Raw genomic sequence first — 8,428 nt, 5'->3', positions numbered from 1 at the left:
CGATCCTCCGGCACCAACCTCCACGCCGGCGGCTGATTCTTCGGCGTGTTGGAGTGCTCCCCCATCGAGAGCGCGTGCAGTGCAGACACGGCGTGGCCACCGGCATGCATCGGAACGTCGCCGTCACGCTCCCCAATCTCATCTCTCCACGCACAAATGTACTTGCGTCGATCACGTTACTAATAAAGGGAAATTCGATGTTGGATTCAGAATCACGCAAAGACCCAAGGAAAGAACGGTGAAAATCATCTGGGAAATTCAGCACTAGTAGAGGAACAGAAGAAAGAGGGTTTTCAGAAAGAATCACCAACCCCATCGACACCTAAATCGAAAGAAGCCACTTCGAAGAGTTATTCTGGGACTGGGAACTGGGAATGCAATGCTTAGGGCATCTCCAGCCGTTCGGCCCCCCAGAGCGCCTAAATAGAGCGGCCTGGGGGCGTGCCGGCGCTAGTTCGGCCCCTGGGGGCGACCTAACTCCCAGTCACGCCCCCAAGCGCTGGCCCCCGGATGCGGGAAATTTGAACTAGGTCGTTCCCGCTCACAAAAGACGCCACAAATCCGGCGATCGGACGTAGTCTGGCGTTACAAAAAACAGAGCGCCGCACGCCGCAAGTTCGCGTGCGCAACGAATCACTCGGCGGGGTCGGCTCCAGGCGTTGGCAGAGTCGGCGTGCGCGGGCTCGGCAGTGTCGGAGCTGCTTCGGTGTTGGGCTGTGTCGGCGCGGCTTCGGTACTGCTGGGCGGCGATGTAGAGGCGTCATTCGGGCTTGGCGTCCGTGCGGCCGTGGGCGCGGGAGCTGGCGTCGTCGGCGTTGCCGTCTGCATCTGGTTCAGGATGAGGCCGCGCTCCGCCATGTACCACGCCCTGAGCTGCTCGTCGTTGCTTTGGAGTATGTCCGCCCCGCCCATCAGAAAAGCCATGTCGGTGTTCCTCTTCTTCGCGGCGACGTTCGTCCGGAGCAGGTCGACGTTGGTCCGGAGCAGGTCGAGCTTGATGGCGCTGTTCGTCATCAGCGACGACCACCGCGCCTCGGTCTTCTCTTCAGTAGGACGGCCCGGGCCTGGGCGTCGGCGAGGCAATGCTCGATGGACTCCTGCACTCGCGCGGTTGCCGCGTCGGCGTTTTTCCCCTTCTTTGCCAACTTGTGGCCGTCCGGCCGCCCCTCTGACGCGCCCGGAGTCATCACGTCCGGCTTGTATGTCTCCTTGGCCTTGTCGAGGGTACGTCGGACTTCCGCCCACTTCTCGCACTTGTCAATGCGCTTGTAGACGTGGAGGAACTTGAAGTCGGCGTCGAGGTTGTCGCGCCGATACATGGTGAACATGCGCAGCAACTGCGCGGAGGAACAAACAGTTGGCGGGCGGTGGGCGTAGACGACGAAGAGATGCGGGTGAACGGCGTGCGTACCTGATCCTCAACGCTGGCGCCGTTCTCCGGGCGAGCCACGACATCCTCGACGATTCCATGCCATTTGTTGCACGCGCCCTGGATATGCCCCCAATGGTTCGCCATCGCCTCTGAGCCGTGCTGCATGTAGACGCCTTTGAAGTAGGGATCGACGAGCTTCCGCTCGTCGAACTCGGCCTTGATGCGGTCCCAGTACGTCTCGAAGCTCTGGTTTGGTGCCGGTGGTCGGGTCGAGGCAGACGACTTTCCATGCTTCGGCGAGGCATTCCTCCTCTTTGGACGTCCACTTGATGCGCGCTTCGCCTGTCCTAGCCGTTCGCTTCTTCTTCTGGCGCCCCTTCGTCGGATCAGGAGCTGGCTCCTCCTCTTCCTCCTCCTCCTCGGGTTCCTGCGCTTCGTGCGCGTCCTCGCCGTAGACGTAGCCGAGCTCGGCCTCCATGTCGCCGCTGAGATCCACTACCTCGTCCTGGGTGGCGAACCCGGGAGACACGGCGGCCGCGGTCGATCCTGTCGCGATGATGTCGTCCATGTCGGCTCCTGTGTCGTCGGCGTCGCCGAGGTGTGAGAAGGGCAGCGGTCCACGGCGGAGATGGGGCGTCGGTGTGGACGCGTAGACGGGCGGCGAGTAGTTGTATGAAGGGTACTGCACGCCGACGAAGGCGGGCGAGGGTGTGCGCGTCGCGGGGTGACCATGGGGGAAGGTCACGTTTGGGTTGAACCCACCGTGCGCGTCACCGTCGGCGTAGCCGGGCGACGACGATCCCCATGGAGATCCGACGCCTTGCTGTCCCCAGGGCGCGTACTGGGCGTGGCTGACGACGGGTGGATTCATCATCCCCGCGTGGTCGACCGATGAGGAGGACGCCGCCGCGCGCGCCGCGTTATCGCGGGCCTTCTTGGCGATGGCCCTGTTCCACCGGTCGGCGGTGACTGCGTCGCGTCGCTGAACTTCCACCCTCCACTCGGCGTTCGACATGCCCGGTGGCTTCAATGGCGGCGCCCTCGGCTTCCTCTGCTTTGGCTGGGCTACGGTGCCAGTCGTGGTTGCCGCCGCGCGCGGCATGGCGTACTTCTTCGGCGGCATGGCGGCGACTGGAAGGCGAGCGGGAGGGGGTTTGGCGGGAGAAATGGAAGGAATGACGGGAGGAAGGCGAGCGAGCAGGAGGGATGCGAGGGAAAAGCGTCAAGAAACGGCGGGAAAAGGCCCTCGGGATGCCGCCAGGGCGGACCCATGCGCCTTTTTCGCTTGTGCCGGCTCACCAAGCGCCCCCAGGGCACCGGGTTTGGTCTGGGTCCGTCGGCACCAGTTTTGGCCCGAGCCGGCGGAAAACGGGTTTCTGGGGGCGCGACTGGGCCGTTTTTTTGGCGCCGGCGCGACAAAAACGCCTGGAAAGGGCCTGTTGGGGGCGTGGCCGGAGATGCACTTAGATTTTACATCTAGCGATTATTACCTTGCTTATCATGCCACTTTTTTTTCCTTCTCGCTGCCTTCCGCTTCCGCTGGCCTCTGCTACTATGCCAGTAGGTGTGAGTGGTGACGCTCACCGGAGAGAGCTCCTCCAGCAGTACTAATAGTCCACCTCCTCCTCCTCAACACCTCAGCATTTGTTGTTTCAACTCCCAATGGGTTGCTTTTTATTGAAATTAATGATGACTAGTACTCCATCCCTTCCGTTTTACTACCCAATCCTGGTTAACTAGCCTTCTCGTACGTCGTGTCATATTTTGAATATGATTTTAACTTATAAAGTATAAATTATACTGTACGTCGCAGAAATTATATAAAAAACTACATTCAAATATGAATCCAAAACTACAATTTTTGGAGGCATTCATTAATATTTTCAGTCAAATATGTGGTCAAACTTTGACCCAAAATATGACGAGGACTAATAAACCAAAACAGAGGTAGTAAGGGTCTTTTTTTTAGAATCCAGTACAATCAAAGTCGCTCACATACACAAGCATACACTTCCCCTATGAATACACACACACATGGACACCCTACCCCTATGAGCATCTCCCAAAGAATAAGTCGACATAGTATCTTAAGGTTGATAAGGTCACCACAAGCGTCTCGTACTCAACGGAAACATCTTCTCAACGAACATCGCCGAAAAGACTCAGATAAATCCAGAAAAATGTGAGTATAAAGTCAAGTCTAAGACTTGAACCCTAATAGGCTAGGAATACCACTGTCGTCCTAACCATCCAACCAAAAGTTGGTTCGCAAGGTAGTAAGGGTCTACTCCCTCCGTCCGTAAAATAGTGTACTTCCAACTTTGTTGGAAAGTTAAACTTTTCTACGTTTGACGGTATTTAAAAAATAATACACCAACATTTATGTCATTAAATTAGTAGCATTAGATTCACGATAAAAATATATTTTCATCATATACCTATTTGGTTTTACAAACACTCGTATATTTTTGCACAAACTTGATCAAACTTTGAGATAGTTTGTACTCTTTCAAGGACGGAGGGAGTATCTCATTTTGTTTTCCATTTTGTTAGTCTTATTTTTATTATTCACCATCATATGTTCATATTTCGAGACTTTTTCTAGTCCCTACACAAAAAAGTCCCAGGAAACAAAAGTCCCTGGAAACTCACTCATGCATGTAAAAGTCTTTGGTCATTTAATGGTCGCACATGCATGTGTTGTAATTAGTGCATTGTTGAAAATAATATTTTGAGAAAAACGAGCACACTAATTAAGTGCTTTTGTAAACAGAAAAATTTATGTCCTTGACTGGGAAGATTTTTGAATTGGACCCTTTCAACCAGAAGGAAGGGAGTATTACTGGCGCTTACCTTACTGGAATCGGTGTCAATTAAACTTAAGAGCATAGTCAGACTTTAGGTGACGAAGTAGAGCACATACAATCCGGATCAGTTATACTGTATAAATAAACGACTCCGGCTATACATACGATACTTCACATATACCATTCTTATCTGACACACCTAATCAGCCGTCCATGGAATGGAACTAAAGTATAAAGTATAGTACACCGTAGAATCTTGAATTGTACATGGATCGGACAAGTACATCTTGTGATAAATACACCATGAGGCAGCACAAAAAAAAAAAAATACTCAGACACGGATATGCTCAACGCAACATCCATGAACTGAAGGCAATGGTTTGTATGCACGCGAAGGTGACTAGACTGACTCTGACGTGATGGCAGGCGCACCTATGTGCCGCCCGCAGCGATTCCTTTCACAGGGTCGTCGGAGCCGCCGCTGAGCCGGCCGGTAACCATATGGCCGCGTCATGCTGATATTTGTGATCTAATTCATATTTGTGTTTTTTATTTATTTATTTACTATTGTTGTTTATATTTCGAAATATAATAAATATGTATACTAAAGAAACACTTTACATAAAATTTTGAAAACATGTTAATCATGTATTTAGAAAATGTTTAATGTGTATAGAAAAATGTTAATCAGGTGTAAAACAATTCTTTGTGATATTTAAAAAATGTCACACATTTAAAACAAATGTACGTGACAATTAAAAAATGTTTGTCAAATGTTAAAAAAATGTTTGTGTATTACAAAAAATTGCTTCATACATTCACAAAATGTATGTGACAATTAAAAAAAATGTTCATGAGCGTCAAAATATGCTTGTAGACATTCTAGAAAAAAAGTGTATACATTATAAAACAATGTTTGCGTCCAATGCAGAAATGTATCCTACCATTAAAAAAGGTACGTGACATTTTAAAGAAAATTTCCCATGATAAAAAAATGTTTGTGACCTTTTATAAAATTATTTATACAAATTTAAAAATATGTTTATTTCTAATTAAAAAATGCAGGTGACATTTTAAAGAAATATTCATGTGTTCCCAAAATAATATTCTTGGAGATTTTAAAATTTTATACATATAAAAAATGTTCGTGCTGTTTAAAAAATATTTATTTCCAATAAATTTATGTACAAGATGTATTCCAAGAATGTTACTATGTATTAAAAAAGTGTTTCAAACATTTATTTTAAGAAAAGAATGTACATTATGTATTTGAAATGTCCAAAGTGTATCAAAAAATGTTCCACTTGTGTGCTAAAAGATGAATATTGTGCACTCACAAAAAATAGACATGTGTCAAAAAAGGAAACTGATTAAAACTAAGAAAGAAACAAAAAAGTAAATAAAATCAAGGAATACGAAGGAAACCAAGAAAGAAAGAAAAAATAACCAAAAGTATAATGAAGAAAGGAAAAAAAAACCTGAAGAAAATCAATGAAAACCAAAGATATAACAGTATAATGAAGGAAAATTGAAAAACCAATGACAAAATTAATGAAAACGCGGAGGTTTATCAAAGAAAATGAAAAAAAAAGGATCGAGCGAGCGAACTATAGCGACGTAAGAACGGCAGTGAACGAATGTGTTGATGGGTTAGCTCGGTTTGCTCGGCCGTAGGCGATTCCTAATAGGAATCGGTACGGCCAAGACATAGTCCGAGCACGTGATGCCCGAGATGCATCTAGTGGCCTCAGTGGGCTTTACCGCCAATTTAGTACCTCTATGTGCAATCATGCCCTAGGATATAAGCGTTGATTGTTTAATCCCGTTAACAAATATCGTCTGTCCTACTTTTTGTGATGGTCTCATCCTATAAATTTCTAAGAAGTTGTATAAAAAATGATATTTTTGAATCATGGTAGAATGATCAAGAAGGCAGAGCGACGACAATTCCGTATGTTGTTCCAAAGAAAAAGCAGTTTTTTTGTTGGAGTGGAAACTTTAAACAAAACGGTACGAGTTGGTGGTATCTTTCTTGGCCTGTGTATCGACTGGGAAGTTGTGCCGCATACCTTCCCTTTGCCGTCAACCCTCGGCACCAAATGAGGATGCTCGTAGCTCTGCAGTCCCAGAAAGTCGTGAAGAAGAAACCTGTCAACAAAAATAATCGACTGTTGGCCATCAGAGAATGAGAAAGAATACAGAGATGATTGGCATCTTTGCTTGCTTGGTTGCAATCTAGGCACACCTTTGGGGAACGGTGCAAAGGATTTTCCAGAAGCGTTCTGCACAATTTCATCATCGTCGGAAACTACAATGTGACCCTCCGAATCAACTCCGCAGTAGAATGGACGCCACCATCAGCATCCTGTAGGAAAATGGACAGGCAATATAAGTTTAATTTCTTTACAGTACTAAGTCAATTAATTTCTTTACAGTTATAGGTTAAGGAGAAATGAATGAACATGACATAGTTTTGTTTGTCGCATTGATGTGAAATGCAGACATGCAGAATGCCAGATACACAGCAGGAAGATTAGTTCAGAAATAACAGAGGGCATTGGTGACATCTAGTCTGATCTCGATTAACATGGTCTGTTATGTGAAGGCATATTGGACCGGAGAGGTAAAGACGAGATAAGATTGAACGTTGGGACATACTTCGAGTACTAATTGCAACATGCTTGTTGAGTATATGTATTATGTGCATGTTGTGTATTGGGTCCACCTCCTAGTTTCTTATATAGTTGAGGTCCATGACCCACCTCTGTACATCATATATATGTGCCTATGCATGAAGAGCAATATATCGTGCAATTACAACATTATACATGGTATCCGTTTTTAGATTTTAATCCTCACCTTCCACTACCGCCGCTCAGCCTGTGCATTCGATTTTTTTGGTTTTTTGGTTTGATTCGGTTCGGTTTATACGGTTTTTGGTTTATATGGTTTTTATACTTCGGTTTATACGGTTTTATATGGAGATACGGTTCGGTTTCGGTTGTAACCGTTTGCTTTCGGTTTGGTTTCGGTAATAACTAAATTAACCAAAGTTGACGCGAATTTTTGAATGAACAACAAATATTTTTGGTCACATGTTTCGGTGTGTGCATGTAGCCATGTATGTAAGATTTTTCTTGTAAGAAATGCCTACGTGGATTAGTTCATTATTAGATGGCAGTGGCGGACATGATTTGTTCCTGGGCATTACAGCAGATACGAGGATTAGGCAGGTTTTTTATTACGTGAGGGAGCAAGAAAAAAAAGAAAGAAAAGAGTTTGACCCAGGAGCCACGACCCACTCCAGCGGCCGGCCGGCCTTTCTTTATGGGCTGGATAATCGAGGCCCAAGAAAGCAAAATGAAGCGCCAGGTGCTCAGGTCGTTGGTCTCTGCAACGTTTAGTACACCTCGCGTATGGAGCTGAAGCGCGGTGGGCACAAGGCTATAAAAGGAGGGGTGGCTCTAGCTTAAACTAAATATCTTCACATTGTGGAGCTACTTTCGGTTTAATTCGGTTTAACCGAAAACCGTCGGTTTCTAACCAAAAAAACCGAAGGCTATATAGTTTCAAAAATTGAAAACTGAAACTGAAACCAAAACCTGAAAAAACCGAAATTCGGTTCGGTTTTATTTTTTTCGGTTTGATTTTTGGTTTTCGGTTTGGTTTTGTACAGGCTGAACCGCCACCGCCGCCGCGCACTTCCTCACGCGCCCCAACTTGCTAGCCGCCAAGCCGCCCGCCGCTCAGCTCTTTCTCCTGTACCGGGCTGCTGCAAGTCCCGTGTTCTACTCCACGCGAAGACAAATTATCATCAAGTACTACTTCACGTCATCTCCTAGTACTGTTGCATACTAGTTTGATCAGATTTGTTTTCCTTCGATTCTTATACCCACTGCTACGCGCCTGCTGCTGCATACCCGCCAGGCCCGCATCGCGTGACCTGCTGCTGCATCGCGTCATCTCTATAGCAGCCGTCGCCGCGCACATCTTCTATGCCGTCGACCACCGCCGTCGGATCAGCGATGGCGTCCTCCGGCCTATTCGCCACCGCCTCTGCCGTCCCGCCACCGACGCCCTACAGCGTGGCCCGGCCAGCCCATCCCGATTTGCTGCACGGCTCGGCTCCGCTGCCCCCGCTGGCGTACATCGTCGCCCCACCATCGGCGCTCTCCTGCCAGTTCGTCATCGCCCTGCCGCCGGTGCCGACTCTGCCCGTCGATCTCTTGCTGTTACGCGGGGCGTTCGA

General features: G+C 47.6%; 1 protein-coding gene across 1 annotated transcript in view; it reads right to left on the bottom strand.

Moving 5' to 3' along the window:
• The window catches only part of LOC123108027 (putative B3 domain-containing protein Os08g0325100), a 4,600-nt gene extending 4,157 nt beyond the window's left edge, over window positions 1-443 (bottom strand). Inside the window, exon 1 of the mRNA XM_044529894.1 lies at window positions 312-443. The gene's annotated coding sequence lies outside the window, so the exon portion shown is untranslated. The remainder of the gene's footprint in view (window positions 1-311) is intronic.
• Between the last annotated feature and the right edge of the window lie 7,985 nt (window positions 444-8,428).

This window comes from Triticum aestivum, chromosome 5A (assembly GCF_018294505.1).
Source record: "Triticum aestivum cultivar Chinese Spring chromosome 5A, IWGSC CS RefSeq v2.1, whole genome shotgun sequence".
NCBI classification, from domain to species: Eukaryota; Viridiplantae; Streptophyta; class Magnoliopsida; order Poales; family Poaceae; genus Triticum; species Triticum aestivum.
This window is presented reverse-complemented; position numbering and strand designations above follow the sequence as displayed.